This window comes from Crocodylus siamensis, chromosome 13 (assembly GCF_052110815.1).
Source record: "Crocodylus siamensis isolate JL-2025a chromosome 13, ASM5211081v1, whole genome shotgun sequence".
NCBI lineage: Eukaryota > Metazoa > Chordata > Crocodylia > Crocodylidae > Crocodylus > Crocodylus siamensis.
This window is the reverse complement of record NC_143407.1, coordinates 14661858-14674303: the sequence shown is the minus strand read 5'-3', so window position 1 is coordinate 14674303 and position 12446 is coordinate 14661858. Positions and strand designations below refer to the sequence as shown.

Genomic DNA, 12446 nt, shown 5'->3' with positions numbered 1-12446 from the left:
CATCAACAACAGACCCAGGTCTATCTATTGCTGGCACCTTGCTTTTACAGCGGTTTCCTCTCTCCCAGAGGCAGGGAGCACATATACTCCTCCCTACGGAAATTTCCCTTCAGAGTTCCTTCCAAATGAGGTCCTTGCTGGTCAGGAGGCAGCATCCCTTCTTGGAGCTGCCTGAGGGCACATGAAGGTGCATCCACCCACCAGTTACTTTAGCGCTGACCTGTAGGGGTAGGGGAGTGAGCTCAAGGCAACATGAGGAAACTGTACCTCCCGGGACAGGCCTGTCACAGAAAAGTAACAGGACTGAGCTGTGATGGCAACAAAGGGAGGCTGCTGGGCACAAACAGGCCCCCCACAGCTCTCTCTGCCCAGACCCGGGATAAGCAGGGGGTGGGTTTTGCTTACACTACAGATGCCAAGACTAAACAGGGTCTGAAACAGAAGAGGGAGGAGAAAGCAAACATAGAGGGTAGGAGGGGGTTCCCCAGTGCCTACAGGTCAGGGAGTCCTCCTTGGTTCTGGACATGCTGCAGCCAATACTGACAGGCCCCAGATCCCCTGGGCATCATGTCACCCCCACTGCCTTCCCTTTTTCAAACAAGCCCAAGGGGCACTTGATGGGCCAGGGGCTGGGAAGAGCAATGGGGCCACCGCCCTGACGGAGGTGACCCAAAGCCATTCCAGCTATTCCACAACACAAGTATGCAACAAGCTTGGGGCCCTTCCCAGCACAACAGTTTCTAGAACCCAGTGGCTACCCAGGCTAGAAACTAATGAACCCCCTGTATAGGGTATTAAATTGCTTTCCTTTCCCTTTGGCTCAGCTATTTGTGCAGCACCTAGCACTTCCAGGTAACAATAGTGGGCTGGCTTCCCGCCAGCGCTGCTATGCCCAACTGAAATCCAGCAGCCCGGAGCCTTCCCTGTACAGAAGCTGGAGCCTCCTGAGCACTGGTGGTGGCTGATCCAGCTGCAGCTCAGTGTTGTGCAGTGGAAAGGGCACGCGGGAGATGGGGGATCTCCTCTGAGCTCTGCTGCAGACTCATTAAGTGAACCTGTGTGATCGTGTCTCTCTGTGCCTCCACTGGAGGAAACTCAACAGAGCTACTGGCCTAAGCAAAGCACTTAATTGCTTAGCACTTCCATGGACAAGACACCATGTGAAGGGCCCGCTAGGTGTGTTTCAGTAGGTTTGGATTTTGTGGCGTGCTAAAGTCTATCAACTGAGGCAAGGCTCTATCCTGATTCATGCTGTGACCTTGGGATAGTCCTTTGCCTCACTCTATGCCTCAGTTTCTCCAACCAGTAAAACAGATACAGCAGCAGGTCTCTTTGAACAGTGCTGTAGGATCATGGAGTGAAAGGCACTTACATAGTCCAAGTATTGGGGCCCCACGCACCCCACAAAGTCCTTCAAAGGATGCATGCTAGTAAGAAATAATGCAGCAGATTGCAGGCGACTCGTCCTGCCAGTTGCTGCTCAGCCAGCCAGATTCTGGTCCAAGGAAACAGATCTGCAGCAACACCTCTGCACAGAAGATTAATAAGTAAGCTTCTTCAGTTCAGGGAATTGCATGGGAACCACTGTGCTCCCCACTGCAGTGAAGGCAGCCTGGCAAGCACAAGCGCACAGCTCACAGCTTGGGGGCTTTGCATCACTCTGCACCAAGCTGCCCAGCCGCTCCTGGCCATCCAGCAATGGAAGGGATGTAGGGAAGCCAAACATCTGTGCACCTCCCAGCCAGCCCCACAGATGAAGGCAGCTACCTGGCTGGAGATGAAGATCCGTGATGTGCTGCTTCTAGTGGAAGGCGCCAAGTCCTACCACACAGCAGCGGGCCAGGTGACAGCATGCAGGACGGTCACGTCCTCATGCACCAAGGAATCCACCAGAACCCCCCGTCTGCTGCTGGATCAGCTGTGCTGGAGGAATGCTGCCTGAGGGTCTGTGGATGGCTCCCCCAGCTGACTGCTGCCTCTCCCTCCCTCTCCTGCTCCTTCCCTTTATGAAAAGGGAACTAAAGCCTTTGCAGAGGCAAGTGGATCCCTGGGAGCAGGTAGAGTTTGGCCCAAGATCCAGGGTTTGGATGCAACACAGCTCTCTCTCCCAATTGGGTGGGTGGGGAAACTTCATTCTATGAGTATAATGCAGCCACCTCTGGGGTGGCACATGGATGCTGTTCAGCACTGCACAGCAATACTACCCAACAGCACTGCAGGGCCTGAAAAGAAATGCTTCATCAGAAACTGCAGAGGAATGAGTTTAGCAGATCATAGAAGTCATAGAGAAGCAGTCTGGAAGGGACCTCCAGAGGTCATCTAGTCCAGCCCCATGCCTGAGGTAGGATCAACCCTATCCAAGCCATCCCATACAACCCTGACACAACTAGACATAATACCCTAACCTGCTATAGGTAAAGGAAGGGGACCATGGAAGATGTAGTTGCTGGGGCTAACACAGGGCCAGAGCACCAGACTTATGAACTCTGCTCTGGTAAGAAGCATCTTCAGCCCTGGAACAGCCAGGAGCAAGAAGGAGCTAGGGTCATTTGTCTCACCCAAACCTCCACACTTCTTGCAGCAGTGCCCACATGGGCTAGTCAAAGGAGAGTGCACCCCTTGCTGAGCCTCTGCTCCCAGCAGCAAAGAGCCCCCTGCTACACAGCACAGCACCCCCTAGCATTGACTGCCAGGTAGGAGCACCGCCTGATAGGAGCTCAAGTAGCCTGGCTGGAGCAGCGTGCAGCCGCTGGCTGGGCTTCCAGGCACAGGGGAACAAAATGTTCTTCAGGGTATACCTGCAGAGAGCAAAGCAGCAAGAGAGTCCAAGCAGGCTAGTGGGTGAGACACCCTGATACTGGGTGAGTTTCCCATACCAATCCATCCCAACCATGTCACCACAATCTGGGACCTTCCTACAGTGCTGGGGTCACCGATGGTGCGGTACCCGCATGCAGCTATGGGGATAATATGTGCAAGGGGGTTGGGCAGCACTGGGACACAGCCCCTGCCCCACTGGGTTAGTCCTGCACACACACACAACCCGGCTCCTGACTGAGGACCCTCCACATCCCACCACAGCTGCTGGGCCTCCTGCCTTGTCTGCCTCCACCCTGGGACCACCACATACAGGCCAGCAGGCCTGGGCACCTCAGGGAGAACCAGTGGTCACCCCCTCCCCACCACCTACCGCCCACCCTAGTCACGCGTGCTCCTGCTCCAGGAGCTCGGACACGCAGCGAAGGAAAGGAGGCAAAAGTTGGGGGGAGAGGGCTGCTGAGCACATAGAGGAGAGCCGCAGGACCCACCAGCAAAACATCCCATCCCATCCCATCCCCTCAGAGCTCAGTCCAGCGCCCCCTCTCCCGAGAGCCCCAGCCTGCCCCTCTCGCCCCGCCAGGCGAGCAGCCAACTCTGCCAAGGCCCAGCCAGTGTCCTGGGCACCAGCCGGTACCGGGTGGTGCCACTGCCCCCATTTTACATACAGAGAAGTGCGACACAGGAACCCAGGAGCAGTCGTCCCAAGAAAGCAAGGAAAACCCGCTTCTCCCTGAGCGGGAAGGGAACCCCGCGTCCCGCTGCTGAGCCTTGCGCTCGCCTGGAGTCGCTCCCCGAAGCTGCAAGCGCGCCTGCTCTCGCCTGGGGTGGCTCCCCCCTGCCCCTGCCCCTGCCCCTGCCAGGGGTGCGGGAGCGGCCAGGGAACAGCCGGCTCCCCTAACTGCGGAGCGGGGGTCCTCATCTCCCGCCTCACCGTGCGAGCGATGGACCGGGAGCTCCCAAAGTCACCTCTCCGCGGCACTTCTCCTCCCGCGCCGCGGGCCCGGGGCGGGCTGCGGGACACGGAGCCCACCGGCCGCGGGGAGCAGCCCGGAGCGGGGGGCTCCTTTCCACCCCCGGTCCCAGACAAGGTCAAGCAGCCCCGCTCCCCCGCCGGGAAAGTTGCTCCGGGCAGCGCCGCTTGCTGGGACCGGGAAACTTGCAGCGGCCGCGGAACAGGCGAGACTCACCGCCGGGCCGGGCCGGGCCGGGCCGGGCCAGGACAGGACAGGACAGGACAGGACACCGCCGCCGCCGCCGCCGCCGCTGCTGCCGAGGCTGCGGCACCGCCGGCCCCTCCGCGCTGCTGCCTGCGCCGCGCCGCGCTCCCGCCGCATTGGCTGAGGCGCGGCCGGCGGGGCTGGAGCCGCATGCGGTGCGCGGGGCGGGGCGGGGCGGGCCGCCCCTCCCCCGCCCCGCCGGCTGAGGCGGGGCCGGCCGGGCCGGGGCGCGCGGAGCGGCCGCACTGCGGTGCAGCCCCGGGCGGCGCTGGCGCCCTGCTCCCGCGTGCCGCGGGGCGCGGAAGTTCGCTCGGGGGGAGACGAGGCTGCCCCGATGGCGTTTGAACCCGGTCCCCCGGCCGCGCCTGCCGCCAGTCCTGCACGGAGGGCACAAGCAGCGCGGCAGCAGCACCCCTTCCGCCGGGAGTCTCCCCCACAGCAGCCCGGCGGGGCGTGACCTTGGGACGGGTGCTCTCCTGGCACGGCATCCAGCCGGGGGGCGGCCGAGAGCAAAGCCCTGCTGCTCGCAGCAGCGCTTCAGAAAGGTGCAGAAGCTACCCGGGGGTCGAGTTTCTTCGGGAGACTTGCTTCGGGACTTAGAAAAACCCCCGGAGGAGCGTGCGGGTCGGCGCCACCGTGCGGCTCCTGCCAGGACAATTGATCAGGCTTTGCTCCACTCCAGCCCCTTTTCCTGAAGATTAAAAAAAAAAAAAAGGAAAAAGGGTGTGTGTATAAACACACACACACACGCACGCACCCACCTGCTGCCCTTCCCTAACCCAATCGCAGCCCTTTAGTCTGAGCCCCGACTGGGGTTTACACTCTCAGTTCGCTCAGTGTCCTTTTCCCTGTCACGCCTGCTGCTGCTGATCCTGCCGCTGTCTTCCTCGCCGCCTCCGGCTCCAGTTGCATCATTGTCCTCTTCGCTCCCCCGTCCACTTCCCCCCCGGGGGGGTCTTCGAACAGCCTGAGCCAAGTGTCCCTTTTCCAGGTGGAGGTGGCTGTGTCTTCCCCGTCCTCTCCCACTGCTCTCTGGTAGTAGGACTGGAGTTCACTCAGGAACATTTTAACACAGTCCGGTTCCTCGAGCTCAGTGCATCTGTACATCAGGAGGTTCCTGCGCTGCCACAGGGCACTCCAGATGCAGGATACAAACTGGTCAAATTGGCAGGTTGTCAGGGGCCCCTGCTGTTTATTCAGGTGTCCGTACAATGCCGCCTCCCTTGGCATCAGCCTAACCCTGTCACCTCTTTGTGGAGCCGGCTTACCTTCTTCCACACTCCCTTGGCATCAGGGCAGCACCACAGGAGGTGGCCGATGGTCTCGCTTTCATCTTGCCCCAGGGAAAGCTGGCTAGTCCCTCTTCCCTCTCTGTATCCCCACGCCCTCACTGGGGGTGCGCAGTGCGTTATTAGCCAGTTCACATCTCTGTGGTCCTCTCGTAGGTCCTTGTGGAAGATCCGGTCCCAGGCAGCTTGGCCGTGGTCTTCAGGGAGCAGCTCCACGGTCAATAGCCTGTCTCTGGCTGTCTTCTGTATCTTCCGGTGCCAGGCTTTCCTTCTGTAGCCTGTACTCGCTCCAGAACTCGTTCAGCACCCTGTAGACCCAGGGGTGCTCCACGGTGCACCGTCTCCCTTTGGCTGGAGCATACGGCCCCCAGTCTCAGGAGGTGTCCTGCAAAATAGACAGGCTGTTTCAGTCACTGGCCCAGTTGCCAGCTTGCAAATCTGGCTCGTGTACCATGCCCACAGGAACAGGTGGATGTCTGCCATCCCCCTGCCCCCAGTCTGTTTCTTTTTGTACAAGTTATTCCTTGCCACCTTCTCCATTCTGGATCCCCAGAAGAAAATGCACATGGCCGTCTGGATTCTGTGGATGAAACGCTTTGGAGGGGGGAAGAGCAGTGCAGTGGACAGAAGCAATGGTAGCAGCACCACCTTCATGAGTGCCACCCCCGCTTCCCCCCATGGATAGGTGGTGCGTGTGCCACAGACTCAACCTCTGCTTCACCCTGGCCTCCTTCTCCTAGGCCCTTCTTCCGCTTAACTTGGGGTCGAACTTCACCCCAAAGATCTTGACCTCCCCTTGTGGAGGACCGAGGCCCCCAAGCTCGCCCATGGCCAGGTAGGTGTTTTTGCTCATGTTGAGCTTGGCCCCTCCTGTCACTTTGTAAACTCATGTGTGCCACAGGGCTGTCTCTACAGTGCACTTAGTCTGGCACAGGATGTTCAGGTGGTCCATGTAGGCCAGGACCTTGGTCTCTTCCCTGCTTCCTCTGGGGATGTGGACTCCACACACCCTGGGTCCTGCCTGATGTGCTGGGCCAGGGGTTCAATGGTGCAAATGAACAGGACTGGGGAGAGCGGGCAGCCCTGACTATTGGGATCTGCATGCTCAAGTACACGTTGAGCAGCACCTTGCTGCTTGCATCCATGTACTGCATCCTTATCCAGCCAGTGAAGGTCAGAGGGATGCCCATTCACTTCAGCATCTCGAAGAGAAACCAGTGCAACACACTGTCGTCAGCTTTTTCCAGGTCCAGGTTCAGCACTGCCAGCTTCTGCCTTCTGTCCCATTCCAGCTGGAGCGCATCCCTCAGTTGCAGGAGGGCCCCATGGATCTGGCAGTCTGGTACCACACACGACTGGTCCTCATGGATGATAGAAACTAGGACAGATTTAAAAATCGCTCAGCCAAGACTTTGGCCAGTAACTTAGTCAAAGTTCAGGAGGGTAACGGGCCTCCAGTTTCTCAACTCTTTCTTCAGACTCTTCTTGTGTAAGAGAGTCATGGGGTCCTGGTCTGTCCCAGCGCATAGTTAGCTCTCCTCCAGGCACTCTCAAAAGAGTTCCAGCAAGTCGGGACCCACCAGGTCCCAAAAGGCCACATACACCTCCTTGGCCAGGCCATCCAACCCAGGAGTCTTACAGATCTTCAAACACTTCATCAGCAAGGTCACCTTCCCCCCAGCTGCAGAAGTAACCATGCCACCCTCAAGGACTGGCCTCTGCTCCTGCGCCATGACTCAGGAATCTGCTGTGATCCTCAGCAAGGGTCCCTGGACTAGTTGGGAGCTATTGCTGCACTCCAGACAAATGCCATGTTGGTCTGTCACAGCGCGGGGTCCTAGGGGTGGCCGTGATCTCCCCCAGCGCCCTCTACCATGCCAAGTTTTCTTCAAAGCACCCTCGTTCTTGCCCCCCACGTCTTGATCTTATATAAATTAAAGGGAGGCTGTGTCTCGTCTTCTTGGTCACGGTCCTCCTGCTACCCTGCGTCTTGCTTCTATAACAGGGCTCCAGGCACCCCAGCCTTATGGGCTATGCATGGCTCCAACCAGCCCTGTACCATGCCCCAAGCCTCACAGATGTACTGGACGTTGTTTGGTCTTAGCCGTAGCCCTGCTCTCTCTCTGCACCCCTCTGGCGCTCATCAATCACCGCCTCCCTTTGCGCCGCAGCTTTGCAGCCTTGGGGCTCAGGTGGCCATAGCTGTGCCTGGCCCCAACTCTCCTCCTCAGGGTCTCAACCCCTGCCGCAGAGCCCAGGCAGCCTCAGCCTTACCTGGCCTCCAACTCCCCATGCCCCCTTCTCTGGGGCTGGGGTCAGTGCACCCCAAATGCTGCGCTCTCTCTGGCACCGGGGTCCCCATGCCACTGCGGATCCCCTATGAGGCCTCCTCCAACCCCCAATAGCCTCACCCAAACCACCAATCTTTATACAACAATAAAACAAAACACTAGCCCCTGGGCTGTAACATAAACGTGAGCCTCTCAGCTATAACATTATTCCTGCCACATCAAGGCTGCTCCATCCTTCCCCCGGCCTCTCCCCTCTGCTTGCTCCAGCAGAGCTCCTACCCCTTTGTCTGCCAGCAGGGAACTGCCTGCTTGGCTTCAACCTGGGAGTTATATAGGAGCCAGGCCCTGCCCCTTCCGGTCAGCTGACTCCCACCGGTCACCCTGGCAACCAGGAGCTGGGCTGCCTACTTACTGCTTCACAAGTAGCAAGCATCTCAGTGCCCTGCTACACCCCTCCCCTCTTTGTAGGAGCAGAGCACCGAAGCGCCCTGCGACAGTCTACAGTGGCCTCCTGCAGCCGCCTGATCCTGCAGGGCTTTTGCAAGCAGAACTCCAGGTCAAGCCTGTGGAACTGGCTCCTTTTGCAAGCCACCTTGTCCCCCAGGCACGCCCCCAGTGGGATAACTGGGTCATATATTAGCAAAAGAGAGAAGGCGCCAAATGTCTGCACCTTCCCCTCTTGACACAGTGTCTAATCCAGTGTCAACAAAATAAAAAAAGGACTTGTTTGCCTCAGCATTTTTCAGGAAGGAAAATAATGGTTTGGCACTAGCACCACTTGGAGTCTAAAGCTTTCATGAGCCTTTGGGCAGATATATTCTACAAGTCCTGGAGATGGGCCATGTCATCCCACAATTCCAAGTCCACAGTCCACCCATGTCAATTCCCAGTCCACCCATGTCATCCCACAATTCCCAGTCCAACCTTCATGTACAGCACATTTTATAGGCAAATAACTTCAGAAATATCCAAGAGACATTTTTAAAATAGCTACAAGGCTCTAATTTTTCAGTCCCTCTGTCTGCAATGCCAGCCTGGTACTAGACAGATAAGGTTCTTTGTGTAAATCTGATATCTTTTATTAAACCAACTCAAATAGTTGGAAAAATTCTTCTTAGCAAGCTTTTGGGCACAAACACCCTTTGCCAGGATGAGGAAGCATCTGCAGATGGTCTGTGCTCTGGCCTCAGGTGGAGAGTAAGCAGTAAGATTACTGGACAGGACAAGGTACTGGGTTGGGAGTCAGGAGATTTGGGGTCCATTCTCAGATTCACTGTGTGGTTTTGGGATAATTATTGTGTCTCAGTTGCCCTCTGAAAAATGGGGCTAATGCTTCTTGTAAAGAGCTTTGAGACCTGCAACTGAGACCTAGGGTCTTTGATTCTTTCTATCAACCAGAAGATAGGTCAGATCCTCATACCATTTCCCTTCACTCAGGCTTGTGGGCAGCCACTTTTGTCCCAAAGTTTACCAAGTTACAAAGTTAAGAAATTTTTTCACTACTGATGTGCAGCCAATTCTAGGGTGGAAAGCAGCAGCCTGACATAAGAGAAATATAGACCCAGCATGCTGGGCAAACCTGCCAGGTTTAGAGCTTCTGGGCAATCATTGATGTCTAGTAAAGCAAGGAAAATTAGGGTTTTTAAAGCCTCATCTGAAAAACACATGCTGAGTAATGTAAATTAGTGTTGATGGGCCAGATTCTCAGCTGGGCTAAGCCCATCAATGAAGTGGCTGGGTAAAGTCAAGGGCTGTTCGCAACACCTGTGATAATCTGGTGGTCTACCATACAAGTACTAGCCAGGCCTGGGGTTGTTTAGCCGGGCTAAACTGAAACAGATCTATGCGCATGTGTTTGAGGTTTAAGGCTGAACTCCCGCTGAGAAGAACCATGCCCTGGATCCCTTGCTGTGTAGGCATTTCCTCATCAAGGCTTCGCATCTACCACAGTGCCTCGCGTGGGGCTGCAGCAATGGACTCACAGCTCCCAGGGCACACATACTGATGCAGGGTGATCCAGGCCAAGTCATTGTTTCAATCCACTTCCAAAAGGCCGTCTTGGGCAGAACATACAGATGGAAATCCCATGTTGTGAGATACTGAGATTTTGATATTTGACTTTGCATCAGATCAGAACAAAGCCTGGAAATATCCCAGGGTCCTGCAAAAGGGATTCCTGAGCTTCCATCTGAATCCATTAAAAGGTTTTGTTCTGGCAAAATAATTTGCTTTCATTTCCAAATGGTTTGTTTCCCTTTGGACATACAGATTGTATGTGAACTATGAACTGCAACACAGTCTGTACACAGTTCACACACAAAAACCATTTTGAAAGAAAGGGTTGTTTCCAAATGAAGAAAAAAATCAATGTTTTATTCTGAGACTGTGAAGGTTCCAGCATTGCTGTGTCATTTTCTTTCCCTGGAATTGAAAGCCAGCAGATTGAGGGTATTTCTGCAAAGTGTTTTGATTGAGAGGGAACTGTGTTTTCTACCACCCCACTGTCCTTAGCTCCGCTCCACTATGGCCAGGACCTGGTTCCTGCCATCTCTGGCTCTGAGATGGAGGGCAAGCAGCAGGTCAGTAATGCAGCCACAGACTTGTCATCCTCAAGATGGTTGACACGTAGCTTCAGTCATCATCACTCTCCTTCCTCCTAGTTCCCTGCAGTGGCCCACTTCACTTCTGTCTGCTTTCTCCTTCTAATGATTTATTTCTTTATTAGATTTATATACTCCCCTTCCCCCAAAAGACTCAGGGCAACTTACAATAAAAGACAGACATATTATAGAAAAAGAATCAGATATTAAAATATAAAGGTATCACAAACCAAACTCCCTACTCCAAATTCAAAGCAAGCAACTCCACTTCCCATCCCCCTGCCTCTGAATAAGGAGACCACCCCTGTCCCCTGTGTCCAACCCATTCTTGCTTCCCAACTCACATTCAATGCCTCTAAAAAAGAAAACAAAATCCTTCTGCCCTTTACACACTACACACACGTTTCCTCCCATCCCGAGTAGATTCAGAGATGGCTAACTTAATTTGATGCACATTGGTCACTCAGAGTAGTGCCTTCTGGACTCCTGACCTTTCCTTCGCTGCAGGCATTGGTGACGTGTAGGGGGTGCACACAGGTGCATGTGCACCCCCTGAGTGTGGCACTGCACTCCCTACGAAAAGGCACTGCCGACACTGTTAGCAGCATCTGTGGGTGCTTGCTGCTCACCACCCCACCTCGCTGCCAACACTGCCAGGAGTGTCTGCGGGGGGGCAGCAATCACTGCTAGGCATTGCCGATGCTGCCGGGGCATCTGCAGGTTGTCGCCAACTCCTGGTCAGCACTTGCTCCCCCCCCACGAGCGCACCAGCAGTGTCTGCAAACTCCCCGCTTACCCCCGCCACACTCTCACCACTGCGCTCTCGCCGCTGCCAGCGCTGCTGTGCCCCCCAAGCCGTCAGGGGCACGTTTCGTTCATGACTGCAGGTGTGTACTGTTTGTGCAGTGTTCCCTTCATCTGTCCTTCCTAATCAGGAGGCCACCTGCTTTGACCAGAATGTCCTTCGTGCCCCAGGCCTAGCAAAAAATCCATGGGCTCCACAGATTCTATGGGAATGGCTAATTTAGGCTTTCTCACTGCAACAACCAGGCCCCTAGCACTCAAGTTGCTCGTGCCAACATAGCTCACCTGTGGGGCTCTGGAAACAGGAAAGAGAAAGAAACACAGATGTTTAAACAGATCTGGCTGCATCCAGAAGGAATCAGCAACATATGTGCGACTATGCATGTGAATACAAACATACGCCCTCTCTCTCCCTCTCTCTGGGTGGCCATCAATGGAGGGAAGGGCATGTACTAATGGGACAGAAAGTGTCCACGAAACAAAATGTCATCCACACTAAGAAGCAGTTTGTCTTAGTGCCTTGGTGATGCGCATATTACCTCGTATTATCTTGTCCATTGCCTCTGAGTGGGGATGGATGGAGCTTTCAGATGCAATTGCTGGGGTATAGCAGGCATGCGTGCACCCTAGGCTTATAGGTGCTTCTTACAAATCATCTAGACGTGCTAAATGCTCTCACTTAGGTGGAGGTGCCACAGATTTAAATGATCACCTCCGGTTGCACTCCACCAGCTACATACACCATGGCAGTATACATATCTAATTAATTGCTCTTAATCGGGGACAATAAAACCTTTTTATAATGCAGCCATTTAGTCTCCTAGCAATAGCAATCCAGGCCAAACAGGAATCCTTTTGCCTCAACCTTGCCATAAACATGTGAGGAAAAAAGGTATCATGGTTCTGGCCAACCTCCCCGGCCACAGTGTCCCCAGGCTGCCATATCTGGGTTGTAACCTGTGAGCCCACATGCTCCAAGGCTTCTCTCAGTCCCGGTAGGTCTAGCACATAGTTTGGGCACAGCATCTCTTTTACATTTTTGCATGAAAGGGATCCTGCAACCTAGCTGCCCCAGGTCCCAGAACTAGTGCTGACTCCTCAGACTTTCCAGTAGTTTAAACACACCCTCTCCCAGGACTGAAACCTCATGAACACACTGGATTTACAGCTCAGTCTTCAGGGACTTCGGCTAAAGGACACCAAGACATTGTAAGTGTGCTAAACACCAGCCACTTGGTCTGGCAGGCAGCAGAGGAAACAGGCAGATCTAGACATAACACACCTCCAAGTACCACTAGTACATACTCTTGAGTCTCTAGACTTCAGTGAAGTCCACACTGCTGCACCTCTGCTGCTATTGGTACTCTCTGGCTAGATTCATGCTTAGTCAGAGACATCTCTATGTGCTGCCATCAAACTTCCTGG

The 12446-nt window shown here is 55.0% G+C and overlaps 1 protein-coding gene across 3 annotated transcripts in view; it reads right to left on the bottom strand.

Moving 5' to 3' along the window:
* The window catches only part of SYT2 (synaptotagmin 2), a 206975-nt gene extending 202738 nt beyond the window's left edge, over nt 1-4237 (bottom strand). For all 3 annotated transcript variants that reach the window (XM_090025554.1, XM_090025555.1, XM_090025556.1), the window contains exon 1: nt 4008-4237. The gene's annotated coding sequence lies outside the window, so the exon portion shown is untranslated. The remainder of the gene's footprint in view (nt 1-4007) is intronic.
* Nucleotides 4238-12446: the final 8209 nt, after the last annotated feature.